The sequence below is a fragment of the Oncorhynchus mykiss genome, chromosome 28, assembly GCF_057628025.1.
Source record: "Oncorhynchus mykiss isolate SJ-2025 chromosome 28, ASM5762802v1, whole genome shotgun sequence".
Lineage (NCBI taxonomy): Eukaryota > Metazoa > Chordata > Actinopteri > Salmoniformes > Salmonidae > Oncorhynchus > Oncorhynchus mykiss.
In genome coordinates, this window is record NC_143049.1 from 21,126,823 (window position 1) to 21,140,438 (window position 13,616).

The window sequence follows — 13,616 nt, forward strand, 5'->3', positions numbered from 1 at the left end:
TAATAAGATATGACAATATCAATTAGAATGGACAATTCCACTCAAAATGCACACATTTTATGTATATTCACAATCTGTTTTAGACCACCCAGATCCTTGCATGGACCAGACCTCCACCCACAGAATTCTTTGAGTTGCCAAACCAATTCCCCCAATGAATGAATAATACCCTTTAATCCTTGAATTGGGACAGGTTTCTTGTGAATGATTCAATTTCCTTCTCAATGTGTCAAACAATGACATGACAGAGTCGGGCACTGTTTCCTTGTTCTGTTTCAGGTCAACAGGACCAGTGTGGGACAATGGAGGGATCACCCACGGGTGTTGACCAGGGACAAAGACTTAACATGGCCCTCTGCAGCTTGACGGGCATGTTGGGGGAAACATTCATTCCACCACAGGACAAAGGTTAACCCCATAATAAGGATAGATAACTTGTTGGCCCAAAAAATGACAAGAACTGTGCATGTGAGTTAATATTTTCTGGGACAGGATTCATGAGTGTGTAGTGTTGTAGGATTCCAATTCTAAAGATTCAGTTATTGGCCCAATGTTGCCAGAGCAGTATGTTATCCTGTATAAGGGTTGCCAGATCAGTATGGTTCTCTGTAGGATGGTCTGTGTTGAAGTAAATTCAACATGTATCCTTCAAGTGATGATGGCTCATTTCCCAAGTTAACATGCCATAGTATTCAATGCAGAATAATCTATTTGTGAGGGCCAAACAATTAAGATTAATTGGGTCAACTTTAAATTCAATCGTTGTAATGTTAGACTAATTTGTGGTTGACACCTAAATAACCTTATGACCTCTAAAAAGTCCCTAAATTGAGCAATTGACTAAAAGAATCAATGACAGACATATGCTACCACTCAAGAGTAATAGTGATATGAGGTTTAGAAGGGTATAGGACCATCTGGGTACATGGTAACTTTGACCACTGGCCTCTTTCAGATATATTATGTATCACTCTAAAACAGGTGTACAACAAAAAACATAAGTGCTTCTTATTGGACAAGTTCATATAGTACCTCACCATTCAGGACCGTTTGCGTCCACTTCGTGCCTGATGAAAAAGTGTTCTATTGAAAAAGTGTGGTTACTAGGTAGCAAAATTTTGAATTTGGATCCCGCAATGGGGTTAGCATCAGCTGCTGGGACCGCTACTATCTGTCCAGGCATCCTGCCAACAAAAATTCTGAAGAAATGCTTGGTGTCGCATCTAGCCTAGCTGATAACTAGCTATCAAGCTAGCAAGTTTTCCTTAACAGCTTCTACACAGACCGTGACGCGGTAGCCCTTGTGGCTGGGACTGAGGCTTGTGGCTGTCTAAATCCTTGTTGTTTGCTGCTGTTTCCATCTGCCCTGCGACCTGCCCAGTCTGGAACTGCGTGGAGTACCAGTGTTAGTCTACGTTGCTTGTCACGCCCTGACCTTAGAGAGCCTTTTTAATGTCTCTTTTTGGTTTGGTCAGGGTGTGATTTGGGTGGGCATTCTATGTCCTTTATTTCTATGATTTGTGTTTCTATGTGTTGGCCAGGTATGGTTCTCAATCAAGAACAGCTGTCTATCGTTGTCTCTGATTGGGAATCATACTTATGTAGTCCTTTTTACCTCCTTTCAGTGTGGGTAGTTATCTTTGTTAGTGGCACTAACGGTTCCTTTTGTTTCTTGTTTTGTTGGCACCATTCCAAAATAAGGAGGAAAATGTACGCTCACCACTCTTTGGTCCGCGCTTTGGTCCACTTCTTTTGACTGCCGTGACATTGCTACTATGGCATCCAAAGCAAAAGCCGGTGGGAGTAACAGAGAGGACAATGTTTCTCTATCCCAGGTGAAGGATAATTTAAACAAAAATAGTTCTACAAGCAGTTGTTAAAACAGGAAAATAGCTTCAAGAGCTTTGTCTAAATACTGACAAAACGAACAAAATAATGGACTATCCAGGACCTTAGGATCAGTTTGAAGTTCTCCTAGGAAGAGGTGGATGTCCTGAGAGATTTGCTGCAAGATGACAACTGTCAGTCAACATGAGATGACATCTGCATTGTCTGTGAATCATTATTAACAATGACTGGGAATACTATCTGAGGGACAATGCAGGAGTAATAACATAATTGTGGATGGCATTACCATAGTCTTCACATGAGAACGGGGCCAAGCCTGAGGAGAAAGTAAGACAAATTATCACTGAAAGGTGCAGATAGATCAAATAAAATTTCATTTGTCACATACACATGGTTAGCAGATGTTAATGAGAGTGTGCTTCTAGATCCAGTAATAACCCACGAGTGATCTAACCTATCAATTTCACAACAACTACCTTATACACACAAGTGTAAAGGAATGAAGAATATGTACATAAAAATATATGAATGAGTGATGGTACAGAACGGCATAAGGAAGATGCAGTAGATGGTATCGAGTACAGTATATACATATGAGATGAGTAATGTAGGGAATGTAAACATATAAAAGTAGCATTGTTTAAAGTGGCTAGTGATACACGTATTACATCAAGATGGCAATATGCAGTAGATGGTATTGAGTACAGTATATACAGTGGGGAAAAAATGTAATTAGTCAGCCACCAATTGTGCAAGTTCTCCCACTTAAAAAGATGAGAGAGGCCTGTAATTTTCATCATAGGTACACTTCAACTATGACAAACAAAATGAGAAGAAAAAAAATCCAGAAAATCACGTTGTAGGATTTTTTATGAATTTATTTGCAAATTATGGTGGAAAATAAGTATTTGGTCAAAAACAAAAGTTTATCTCAATACTTTGTTATATACCCTTTGTTGGCAATGACAGAGGTCAAACGTTTTCTGTAAGCCTTCACAAGGTTTTCACACACTGTTGCTGGTATTTTGGCCCATTCCTCCATGCAGATCTCCTCTAGAGCAGTGATGTTTTGGGGCGGTTGCTGGGCAACACAGACTTTCAACTCCCTCCAAAGATTTTCTATGGGGTTGAGATCTGGAGACTGGCCAGGACCTTGAAATGCTTCTTACGAAGCCACTCCTTCGTTGCCCGGGCAGTGTGTTTGGGATCATTGTCATGCTGAAAGACCCAGCCACATTTCATCTTCAATGCCCTTGCTGATGGAAGTAGGTTTTCACTCAAAATCTCACAATACATGGCCCCATTCATTCTTTCCTTTACACGGATCAGTCGTCCTGGTCCCTTTGCAGAAAAACAGCCCCAAAGCATGATGTTTCCACCCGCATGCTTCACAGTAGGTATGGTGTTCTGTGGATGCAACTCAGCATTCTTTGTCCTCCAAACACGACGAGTTGAGTTTTTACCAAAAAGTTATATTTTGGTTTCATCTGACCATATGACATTCTCCCAATCTTCTTCTGGATCATCCAAATGCTCTCTAGCAAACTTCAGACGGGCCTGGACATGTACTGGTTTAAGCAGGGGGACACGTCTGGCACTGCAGGATTTGAGTCCCTGGCGGCGTAGTGTGTTACTGATGGAAGGCTTTGATACTTTGGTTCCCAGCTCTCTGCAGGTCATTCACCAGGTCCCCCCGTGTGATTCTGGGATTTTTGCTCACCTTTCTTGTGATCATTTTGACCCCACGGGGTGAGATCTTGCATGGAGCCCCAGATTGGGGGAGATTATCAGTGGTCTTGTATGTCTTCCATTTCCTAATAATTGCTCCCACAGTTGATTTCTTCAAACCAAGCTGCTTACCTATTGCAGATTCAGTCTTCCCAGCCTGGTGCAGGTCTACAATTTTGTTTCTGGTGTCCTTTGGCAGCTCTTTGGTCTTGGCTATAGTGGAGTTTGGAGTGTGACTGTTTGAGGTTTTGGACAGGTGTCTTATACTGATAACAACAAAATTACAGGCCTCTCATCTTTTTAAGTGGGAGAACCTGCACAATTGGTGGCTGACTAAATACTTTTTTGCCCCACTGTATGTGGGAACTTCTTCAAGATTGTTGGATAAGCAGTCCTGGTGAAGCTGGTTGAGAGAACGCCAAGAGTGTGCAAAGCTGTCATCAAGGCAAAGGGTGACTATTTGAAGAATATCAAATATTAACTACAGTGATTGAAAAAAGTATTTGATCCCCTGCTGATTTTGTATGTTTGCCCACTGACAAATAAATGATCAGTCTATAATTTTAATGGTAGGTTTATTTGAACAGTGAGAGACAGAATAACAACAAAGAAATCCAGAAAAACGCATGTCAAAAATGTTAGAAATTGATTTGCATTTTAATGAGGGAATAAGTATTTGACCCCCTCTCAATCAGAAGGATTTCTGGCTCCTAGGTGTCTTTTATACAGGTAACGAGCTGAGATTAGGAGCACACTCTTAAATGGAGTGCTCCCAATCTCAGCTTGTTACCTGTATAAAAGACACCTGTCCACAGAAGCAATCAATCAATAAGATTCCAAACTCTCCACCTTTGCCAAGACCAAAGAGCTCTCCAAGGATGTCAGGGACAAGATTGTAGACCTACACAAGGCTGGAATGGGCTACAAGACCATCGCAAAGCAGCTTGGTGAGAAGGTGACAAAATAACTGTCAATCTCCACCTTGTGGAGTTGCAATGATCATGAGAACGATGAGGAATCAGCCCAGAACTACACGGGAGGATCTTGTCAATGATCTCAAGGCAGCTGGGACCATAGTCACCAAGAAAACAATTGGTAACACACTACGCCGTGAAGGACTGAATTCATGCAGCGCCCGCAAGGTCCCAATGCTCAAGAAAGCCCATATACATGCCCGTCTGAAGTTTGCCAATGAACATCTGAATGATTCAGAGGACAACTGGGTGAAAGGGTTGTGGTCAGATGAGACCAAAATTGAGCTCTTTGGCATCAACTCAACTCGCCGTGTTTGGAGGAGGAGGAATACTGCCTATGACCCCAAGAACACCATCCCCACCGTCAAACATGGAGGTGGAAACATTATGCTTTGGGAGTGTTTTCCTGCTAAGGGGACAGGACAACTTCAACTCATCAACGGGATGATGGACGGGGCTATGTACCGTCAAATCTTGGGTGAGAACCTCCTTCCCTCAGCCAGGGCATTGAAAATGGGTCGTGGATGGTTATTCCAGCATGACAATGACCCAAAACACATGGCCTGTAACGGCTGTTGGAAGGAGAGGACCAAGGTGCAGCGTGGTATGTGTCCATATTTATTTAATGAACACAGAAATAACAAAGAGAACGGCCGAAACAGTTCTGGCTGGTGCAGACACACAACAGAAAACAACTACCCACAACTCAAGGGCGAAACCAGGCTGCCTAAGTATGGTTCTCAATCAGAGACAACGATTGACAGCTGCCTCTGATTGGGAACCATACCAGCCAAACACATAGAAATACAAACATAGAATAAAACATAGAACAACCACCCACATCACACCCTGACCAAACTAAAAATAGAAACATACAAAGCAACCCTACGGTCAGGGCGTGACATGGCCAAGGCAACAAAGGAGTGGCTCAAGAAGAAGCACATTAAGGTCCTGGAGTGGCCTAGCCAGTCTCCAGACCTTAATCCCATAGAAAATCTGTGGAGGGAGCTGAAGGTTTGAGTTGCCAAACGTCAGCCTCGAAAACGTAATGACTTGGAGAAGATCTGCAAAGAGGAGTGGGACAAAATCCCTCCTGAGATGTATGCAAACCTGGTGGCCAACTATAAGAAACGTCTGACCTCTGTGATAAACCTACCATTAAAGTTATAGACTGATCATTTATTTGTCAGTGGGCAAATACTTTTTTTCCTCACTGTTTATTTTTATTTGTTCAACACTTTTTTGTTTACTACATGATTCCATGTGTGTTATTTCATAGTTTTTATGTCTTCACTATTATTGTACAATGTAGAAAATAGTAAAACATATAGAAAAACCTAGGCATTCTAAAACTTTTGACCAGTTGTGTAAATATATTTGCTATAACATATATGGGGGATTGGAAGTGATGCAGACAATTACATTGATGAAAGCTACAATCTATTTGTAATATTAAAGCTGATCTACCCCCTAAAATAAAATGGAATACTGATTCCTATGCTGAAGTTACAACAAATATTTATTGATTTGATGTGTGTCATGTGGAGCATCTAGACGCTGCACTTGGATGCATTTATGACATTTTTTCTTTCAGTTATTGATAAGCATGCACCTATTAAGAAACTGAATGTTAGAACTGTTAAGGCCCCGTGGATTGATGAGGAATTGAAAAGCTGTATGGTTGGGAGGGGTGAGGTAAAAGGAGTGGCGAATAAGTCTGTCTGCACATCTGATTTGCAAACTTACTGTAAATTGAAAAGTTATGTGACTAAACTGAACAAAAAGAAGAAGACACTTCATGAAACCAAGATAAATGACATAAAGTATAATGGAAAAATGCTTTGGAATACGTTAAATGAAATTATTATCAGAAAAAACAAATTTAACTCCATCAGATGGGAAAATACAGAGGATGGTAGCAGACTATTGTCATATCTTTATGACACTATCCAAAGGTTGTTTTGTCGTGATCACAAGATAAACTCTATAAATAGGAGTGGACATACTGATGATAGATTGACAGTATGGCTGAGGCAACAGAGCCCATGGTGGATCAACGTATCCGTTTTTATTTTGATAAGGGATTAACCCAGGCAGAAATTGCACTGTCTGTCAGTTGTAGATGGCTTCCAGTTTTGGCTACAAGACAATCCAATTTTAAAGACATGTAAAAGTGTGGTTACACTACTATTTTAAATGGATTGAATGTGGAATGTTCAGTTCAAGGAAAGTTAATATTGAGGTCTGTAGTTGCAGACTAACAATGAAAGTTGCCCAAAGTTTACCAGACTAGCAACATAAGTTTATTTTATTTTAATATCGTTCATATTTTTAACAAGGAGATTGCCCTGTCGATATTAGCAAAAACACAGTCACAAACAACAATTAACAAGTAGCACAGAAAAATATAAACAGTGAAACAGGTGAAGTGAATTACAGGTGGCAGAGAAGTCAGACGCAGGAGAGCAGAGCTTGGTAATAGCTGGAGCCGTTTAATAGTAAAACCAACGGCATAAGAAATGCAAAGTATGGGCACAATAACCCGACGCGCACCAATAAAACAAAATGTGCACAAGCACTTACAATAAACAATACCACACAAAGACATGGGGGGAACAGAGGGTTAAATACACAACACATAATGAGGGAAATGAGAACCAGGTGTGCGGGGAAAACGAGACAAAACAAATGGAAAATGAAAAACAGATTGGCGATGGCTAGAAGACCGGCGACGTTGACCGCCCGAACACCGCCCGAACAAGGATAAGCATCCTCCTCAGAAGAAGTCGTGACACTACTCCAACAGTCTATTTGTCTTTTCAGCGACAAGTGGTGGGCAAAATGTTGTTGTGCTGAAGGACAGCTCTGCCATTCATCCAGTAATAAAAATCAGCTCACTGACTAGACACATACTGTAATGTGTGCAGTTTGTTTGGAATTTGTAATTCGTCAGTATGCCATTGTTTGCCTTTTATTGCTGGAGCTTTGATAAGAAGGACCAGGCCTATACACTAGCACATGGTTACATAGAAGAGATGTGCTCTAATCAAAGGTCTTAGTTCTTTGTAGAGTCTTACAGTCTTTGGACCACTATGACACTGCTGTCAATCTATCATCAATATGTTCACTCCTAATTATAGAGCTTATCTCGTGATCTCGACAAAACAACCTTCATGAGATAAATAAGTAGTGATCTCGACATGACAAGGGGATAATTGTTTTATTCATATCTCCTCTCTGAACTTAGGTAGTTCTTGTCTATTAATGTTCTGAATTATTTCATGTTTTGAGTGGACCCCAGGAAGAGTAGCTGCTGCTATCGCAACAGCTAATGGGGATCGTAATAAAATAACAAATACCACTCTAGCCATTTAGATATGTAAACTTGCTCTTACAGAGAACTCTCCTCTTTATCTACCAAACATTTTCTTACTCAACATCAGACACTCGGAGGGTTGTGTGTACAGTAGCTATAACCAAAAAAATGTATCCCTGTAGTCATCATTCTATGAAGCGTAGCTAGTCTCTGGCACCTTTTCTCACATATTTCTCATAAATTGATATATGAACCATGAATTCTGCTCTGTATCAGAGAATTCTACAGGAGAATGTCAGACCATCCGCCTGTGAGCTGAAGCACAGCTGAATCCAGAAAATGATCCAAATCACACAATGAAGTCGACATGAAAATGGCTAAAAAGCAACAAATTTGAAGTTTTGGAATGGCGTAGTCAAAGTCCAGACCTAATCCCAATTGAGATGTTGTGGCAGAACTTGAAACGAGCAGTTCATGCTTGAAACCCCACAAATGTTGCTGATTTAAAGCTGTTCTGCATGGAAGAATGGGCCACAATTCCTCCACAGCGACATTAGAGACTGGTCAACAACTACAGGAAGCGTTTGGTCGGAGTCATTGCAGCTAAAGATGGCACAGCCAGTTATTGAGTGTAAGGGGGCAATTACTTTTTCACACAGGGGCATTGGGCGTTACATAACTTTGTTTATGAAATAAATGAAATAAGTATGTGATTGGGTAATTTGTTCTCCCAGGTTTCCATTTATCTAATATTAGGTTTTGATTGAAGATCTGATAACGTTCAGTTTAAAAAATATGCAAAAGTAGAGAACATTTGAAAATGGTCAAATACTTTTCACAGCACTGTATTTCATAGTTCTGAATGAATTGATGACTTGGTGTTCAAACAACCCCCATTTAAAATGCCCTATTACCGCACTACCCAAATCTGCATTTTGTAATACTTTTATTTCAAAGCCATTGCCTTTCGACACCCCTGATAAGTAAATTGAAAAGTGAAAACTAGTGTAAGTAGCTAGAGACAATACAAAGGTGTATTGTGGAGAGACTGTTTGTGCTACAGTATGAGCATACCAAAGACAACAAGGGAGATAAATACACTTTTTAGTTCAACAAATCTCATTCACATCTGAAGCTATTATTCATGTATCAGGGGTTCAATATGAATGTCTACATTGGCCAAGGGACTACAGCTGCCTTATATTGATATCAAGATGGTTTCTCTCAGTTGTTATATATGGTAGAAAATTAATCATGCACCTAACTAAATACATATGGTAGCTAAGTGTGATAAATCGACATGTGGATGATCTAAAAATGTAACATCTTTTACCTTCTCTAGAATTTGATGTTAAGAATTTGAAGTATAGATTTAGAATCCTAATAACCATCTGCTTTAGCTACCTGTCTGCTGTCAAACCCACAGCTCCTTGCTTTAATGACATACATCGAAAGCAATATCACACATGATCAGTCATTTAAAATAGTTTGTCATGCGTGTTATCATGAGTGAGTCGATTTAAATTGGGTAATTCCACGACCATAGAGTAATTGTAATCAGACAATGGCATGGCAGGGACAGATACAGGGGAATAGAAAGCTATAAGCTGAAATTGATCAGCGTGACCTTGGGCTGGTTGAAGCAGGTCTGCTGTAAGTGCTAATAGCACACAACTTGTGGATCTGTTGTATCCAACATGTTGTGCAAACCCTTTGGAGTAAGTGTGATGCTCAGTGATGCTATAGGGTCAAACGTTATATGGGGATATCAGAGAAGATGGCTGCAAATGTCATTGGGAAAGCATGAAAAACAGAACTTGAACTCAGATTAGGGAATTTTAAATACATATTGAAAAATTCCTTGTACTGCCTTCTGTTGTCCATAATTGTCAATATACTTGTCTCTTATTTCCCTACTCTTTTGACAAGGAAATTAGATATATGAACATGTACCGTAACATCCGTCATCTGTACTACATCTACTTCAGTTAGGATAACCATCTGTCTCGTCCAGCTGTGCACACAGGACATTCCAAAAAGTTTTCAATACATATTTCATGGATAACTACTTTATTTCCATCTGACAAACGAGTTAGGATCTCATTGTCGTTAAATGAATGGCAAAACATTCCTTCTAAGAGTTAGAGCATTATTTTTAAACAAATTAACATAAACCATAATAAACGTTTCACATAAACATAGACACTGTAGTTTTTGCATACAGTTGTGACATAATTCAACATTGCATCCATGCTTTATCAATATTACAGCCAAAGTCTTGACTATTGAGTCACAGAAGTCCCCTAATGTGACCAACCAGATGGCCTGTCTCTCTCCTTGGAGAGTGTCTCTGAGACCTGTGGCATGTCTCCCCCTCTAGCCTCCAGCAGTCCAGCTTGATCTAGCCTGCTGAGTAGTTTTTAGGGCCCAGCCAGGGGGATGACAGGGTGCTGGGTAATAGGACATTCATCCTCCTTTCCTCTCAAAGGACCCCAGGAAGTTGTGGTATTAACTTTTGTGTGTTGTCCCTCAGAAGCGATGCTCCTCCATCTCTCTATAGTCTACCAGTCCGCCCCAGAGAGCTTGAAACCAGGTTTAATAGTGGCCTGTCATGGCTCTTTGTCCATTCTCTATCTTAGAGGAGAGATTACCTCCTCTCTATTGGCTGCTACTTTCCATGAGTTATTCAATGCTTAATTATATATCTCTGTGACCTCATTATTTAACTATACCTGAAATTCCTGAAAGCATCCTTATGATAGACCAAGCTTCCATGATATCTGATCATAGCTGACTGGGTCCCGAACTCCAAAAGATACGATTTAATTATTTGAATATGGTAGAGATAAGATGATGAAGCTTCAAAACAAATTGCATGTCGATGCTAATCTCAAATAAAATAGAGTACTCACTACCTTACACTATCCCACCCAGTCCTTAAACGTCTCTTAATAGTCTCACAGCCAAATAGATGCATTTTATCCCCTTGTTGTACATATATATCATTCATTTATTCTTTAAGTTTCTGGCCTGAACCTCAATTCCAATATTGTGTGAGCCATGAAGTCAATTAACATGAGTAATAGCCAGGCCCACAAAATGGGGCAAATATCTCCTAATCACAGTGCAGAAAAGGGTCAAGGCTGTTACACATGCTAATACAAAATTATCCTCTGTGAAAACATTAGGAAATGTAAGCTCTTTGTACTTTAAACCATCCCACAAATCAACTGAACAAAACACAAAATATTTTGTTAGCAAAACTGAATTACCCAATGATGTATTGCCCCCCACCCTGGACATTTAATAATGAATAATCTAATAATGATTTATGGCAGATTATCATAGGGGAATGGTATGAGGCATGTCTCTTGAGGAATGTAAGGGTGTTGATTGAAACTGTGGAGATGTGTTGCAGCAATTGGTCTTGGGAGGGAGTAGTGCGGCCAGTCTGTAACCTCTCTCTCCCCCTACAGCATGGTCCTGCAGGCAGGCAGCTAGCTACCTGACAGGCCTGCTGTTAGTTAGTTCATACATGAAGGTGTGTAGTGCAGAATGCTTATCAGATACCTGTCTGAAGGATAGGGAAGCCTAATTAAAGAATAGGGAGGTGTAGATACAGTCACACCAATTCCATAAATGTGTGAAGTCTCCTCACAATGTCAGCCCATCTTCTGCTTGTTTGGTGCACCAGCAAAATGCTTTCTGTTAAAAGCAGAGAGAGAGGAAGTAGCAAGCAATACTTTTCTGCAAATGTGTTTGTAATGTCATCATGTTCTTGTCGCAACTGCACTTTCAAACTATTCTAGGTATATATTGTTGTGAAGGTATAGCATGACTTCCAAAAGCCACCTCTTAAGTAATGGCCTTAAGAAAAAAATCAGTAGCTAGCTGCTGGAAAAACTCTGCTGCCGTGACTTGAAGACAACATGCAAAGTATAGGCAGGGAGACTGACCTCACGCTATTAGAAAAAAGGGTTCCAAAAGGATTCTTCAGCTGTCCCCATAGGAGAACCCTTTTTTGTTCAAGGTGGAAAGGGTTCTACATAGAACCCAAAAAGGTTCTACCTGGAACCAAAGAGGGTTCTCCTATGGGGACAGCCGAAGAACCCTTTTAGGATCTAGATAGCACCTTTTTTTGTAGTGTAGGCAACACAATACACATCTTAGAGAATAGCATCCAATAATGAAATGGATCACTTTGGTGTCCAGAAAGGGTTGTCTTCTTCCCTGGGGAATTAGAATTGAATCCCTGAACCTGCATGCACCTCCTCGTCCAATCAGCTTATTTTCCATTGAATGAGCTGCATTTTACACAGTGATTTATGGTCATTTTTAGCAGGAAGTTGTGGAGGGAAGAGAAACAGTGCAGTGCTGGTCACTGCTGAGACTGAGACACCTCGTTCTCACAGTAGGGAGCAGTGGACAGGCTTCATGCTGGTCACCAGCAGTAGCCCACGGTACTGCCACCCTGCTGTGACCGTAATGAGACAAGTCGACCTGCCGCTGGGAGAGGCGGTAATTACAGAGGCACTGTTCTCTCCTCCTCCAGCCCCCAACTCCCTCTCTCTTTATTTAATTATCTCTTTACTTCTCTTTCAGGAAGCCTTCTCTTTCATTCTCTCGCAAACTGTCTCTCTCTATTTCTCAATTTCCCTCGCTCACTCTCTCCCCCTATACTCTCCCTCTGTCTCTTTCTCTCCCTCCCCCTCCTGGATCCAGCTGACAGGAGTTCTTTCCACTCTATGCATTCACACATTATCAAGTTGTGACTTTCTTTGGGTTGGTCTTCAGAATCTTTAAACATCAGTCCTCACAGAAATGAAAAATTGCTTTGTCTGTGTGAAGGTTTACTAAGAGTTGACATTAACTCCAAGTCAATTGATGTTAAGCCACAATCACATGAATATCATGTTCAATATCATCCTGCTATCAATATCCTGTGTTACTCTTACATTATTTCATAACTTAATCGACAGTAGGCTTATTTAACATTGGACTGCTTCAGTGAGACCGTTTCAAGGTATTGTTATGTATTAACATGCTCTCTCCAATCGTTTGAATAATAGTTGGTTAAAGGGAAAGGGTTAATCATGTTATTTTCAAAGCTGTGGTCGATAGCTGCAAACCCCTATAAAAAGCCAACACTGTTTTATGACCACCTTTCATTTTTCACAATGTTGGTGAGATTCACTGCATCAGCTATTTCAAATGTACATGCAGGGAACTTCCAACCTGCTTACAGTCACATATCCACATGCGTTCATAGAAAAGTGAGTTCCTCACAAGGATTATGAAAATATTACTTTTGTAATGTGGGTTTTTAGAATTGCTGTGAAAGACAGATTTGCATTATTATAGTTACCATTGACTCGGTGAGGTCTTGAATAGATATGACCCATAACTCAATATTCTTTATTCACTTGGCAGGGTTATTCAAAGGGCATTTAATTTTGGGCAATATTTCATGGTCATCTGAACAGACTCTGTAATCTTTATTATTTTGCCATGGCAGACCTTTTGTAATATATTATGACTAATTTACTCTGGGAGAGAGAACTTGGCACTGGCCAGGCAAGCAAAGTAGACTGCCTTTCAAATGGACGTCATGGTAACCTAACCTTCACATGGAACTACATCTCTGTTTAGGTTTAGAGAGAGAACAAAATTAAATTGAAAACATTCAACTGTTTGATGTTTTTATTTACCACACAGGCAGCATTGAAACATATTTTTGCTTTTTAATCACA

General features: G+C 40.3%; 1 long non-coding RNA gene across 10 annotated transcripts in view; it reads left to right on the forward strand.

The window, feature by feature from the left end:
- LOC149970794 (uncharacterized) overlaps positions 1-13,616 on the forward strand; it is a 106,970-nt gene that overhangs the window by 55,723 nt on the left and 37,631 nt on the right. For 8 of the 10 annotated variants that reach the window (XR_016492882.1, XR_016492885.1, XR_016492884.1 and 5 more), the window contains one exon: positions 280-2,021. This is a non-coding gene — a long non-coding RNA (uncharacterized LOC149970794). Of the gene's footprint in view, positions 1-279; positions 2,022-8,142; positions 8,577-13,616 lie in introns of those variants that run through there. The other 2 variants (XR_016492886.1, XR_016492881.1) reach the window with 2 other exon arrangements.